Below are 2,826 nucleotides of genomic sequence, written 5' to 3'. Positions count from 1 at the left end.
TGTGTGTGTGTGTGTATGTTTGTAAAGAACCATCTTCTTTCATGTTTTTTAGCATCACTGTTTGATGTTTTCTTTTTTGGTAAATATGAAATATTGGAGTTGAGGGCAGATGTTTTGATGATTGAATCTGACAATCCAGCTCTGAAAAATGTTTTATCTTCTCTATTACTGTCTTAATGGATATATTTTTTGTGTGGCTGTTTTTGTTCATTTTATTAAAGGTACTGCTAAAACATTAGAATGTATTAAATCTGCATATTATTCAAAAGTTCTTCATTTAAATATCCTTTGTCATCTTTTATCGTCTCTCTCCATTCCCTTGTCCATTCTTCTAATCATCTCTCAGTTGTCACATCTCCACTTCTCTTTATAGGTTATACAGTATGTGCGAAATTCACTGGCCACTGGATGTCGCACTAGAGCACCAGCAATCTCAGACCACAACAATGGGCGCTACGGCCCAACAGACTGCCCTGGCAAAACCAGTAATTTGGCCAGTTAATTGTAAAACCCACAAAATAAATAAATCCCATATACATTTGATGATACCCTGACTTTTGCTCTTGTGGCATGAGGTTGACTTTTTTGGGGGGGTTTTAGTGAAATGTCTGGAGAACGTTTGGATGAATTGCCATGAAATTTGGTTTAAACATTCATTGTTCCCAGGTAATAAATCCTACTGACTTTGGTGATGCCCTTAGTAAAGATATATAAGCAGAGGCTGATGGGAATGCAAATATTGGCACGCTAAACTATGATGGTTAACTTGTTAAACATTATACCTGCTAAACATCCGCATGTCAGTATCGTCATTGTGAGCATGTTAGCATGCTGACATTCACATTTGACTCAAAACACCACTGTGCCAAAGTACAGCCTCCAGCATGGCTGTAGATTCTTAGTCTAGTTTTTAATCATCGGTTTACATTGACATTAGTATAATGTAAAATACAATAATACAGTGCATATCATATTAATAAAATATTGCTTCAATGCATTAAAACATTCCCCTAAACGGTTGGTCCTTTTATTTGATTCACTGGTGTTATTTTATTGTAATTAAAGGGATCCACCCTCTATCATCTATGGCGTGTTTATTTCAGCCTCATATCTAATTACATTATAAGTGAAGTTATTTTGTCAATTTTATGACACTATGGCACTCCTTCCATCCCTGTCAGATTGTATCAGCTGATAATCCACCAAGCTTTGGACACAAGCTTTGGTTTAAACCTATGGCTGTAAATTTATTTATGAGACAATGCTGTAGAACTCATGCTCAATCCAAAATCGAACCTCCATGTAGGCAAAATAGGCCTATAAAATTGCGCACATTATTTGCCCTAAGCCAGCAGTGGTAAATAAAACCTTGGGTAGACTCTCAACTGTAGGAGGACTAACAACCAACACACAGAAAATAAGATCTAGAATAGGGTAATAGGGTGATAATGTGAGCATTTCCATCAGCTCTAACAAGTTTCACAGCTTCCCTTTTTCCCCTCTTCACCCGCCTTTGTTCCATCCAATACAGACGAGACTGAAAGCTTAGTTGGTTTAAGTAATCAGTAAATCCAGCACTCTGGAGGCCAAATTGCATTCCATTTACAACACAATAGACACATTGTCCCCAATACTTTTATCATTAGCAAAGCCATATTCTCCCATTAGCCACCAGTTTATTTCTTTGACCTTTGAACACACACTGGTAATTACACAACCGCCTCCCCCAATTTCTTTTTTCTCTTTTAATGCTCCCGCCACTCTTCCTGTCTCCCCTTTTCCATCTCCCATCTTTCCTTCAGCCTGCCTTCTTTATGCTGTTCCACATTCATTTTTTGTGTGAGGATTGAAAGGTCTGAAATTAATTTGTAAAGGACACGATTAATGTTGGCAAATGAAATATTGGAGCACTTTATCATGAGCAAAGGGTGACTAATAGAATTCAGATTGATTAAAGATGAACTGTGAATACGTTCACATTTGACAGCAGGCCTATGGACCTTTCCAACATGCTCTTTGCCTCAGATAAATTATTTGATGAATACAGTTGTCTTTGAGTGTTTTCTTCTTGTTTCTCCAGTGTGATGTACCTCGCCTTCCCTTGGCGGGCTGCCAGGGCATGAGACTGCGAGGGCGGGATTTCAACCCTGACTCCCACCTGGAACTGGCCCCTCTTCCTCCTGTTGCCTGGTTACGCGTCCCCAGCAAGGGTGTACGCCTTCGTCTGCGTTTGGATCGCCGTCACGACCGGGGGCGGGGCTGCTGGCAGCTGGTGGACTTGGAGGCGGGGTCAGAGCCAGTTGGGCAGGGACTGAGGAGCCGGGCCCCTGACACCTGCGCACAAAGTAAGAGTTGTGTGTAACATCCAGTGTGTAACATCTAGGAGGATCTATTGGCAGAAATGGAATATAATATTCATAAATATGAGTTTTGCAGCCACCGTAGTTACCCCTACATACTTGGAATGGGTGAGTGAGGCAAGGGGGTTGTAATCAGCAACTACACAGGCAGATGCCAATAAATCCTACCCCCTGGTTCCTTACAGTAAAATACAAATACCTAAAAGCTGAACCATACACTATAGTAAATGTGCTTTGCACCGCTATTTAACATCATCAGGGGGAAATAGAGCAACTCAAGATGTCAATTTTAAATGTGTGCAGTCTATGTGTGTGTGATGTGATTTATAAAATGTTCCCATTTTCCCCCCCTGACCATCACTAATGAAAAGAGCAACACTCTTCACCTTCCCTGTCTTCTGGAGTGTGCTGTGTTATGAAGGGGCTCAGGAGAGATAAGGAAGGGCAATATGTGTGTGTGTGTGTG

The sequence above is a fragment of the Morone saxatilis genome, unplaced genomic scaffold (assembly GCF_004916995.1).
Source record: "Morone saxatilis isolate NCDOM2014 unplaced genomic scaffold, NCSU_SB_2.0 Contig7, whole genome shotgun sequence".
NCBI lineage: Eukaryota > Metazoa > Chordata > Actinopteri > Moronidae > Morone > Morone saxatilis.
The sequence above is the reverse complement of the archived record's forward strand: the minus strand, read 5'-3'. Positions refer to the sequence as shown.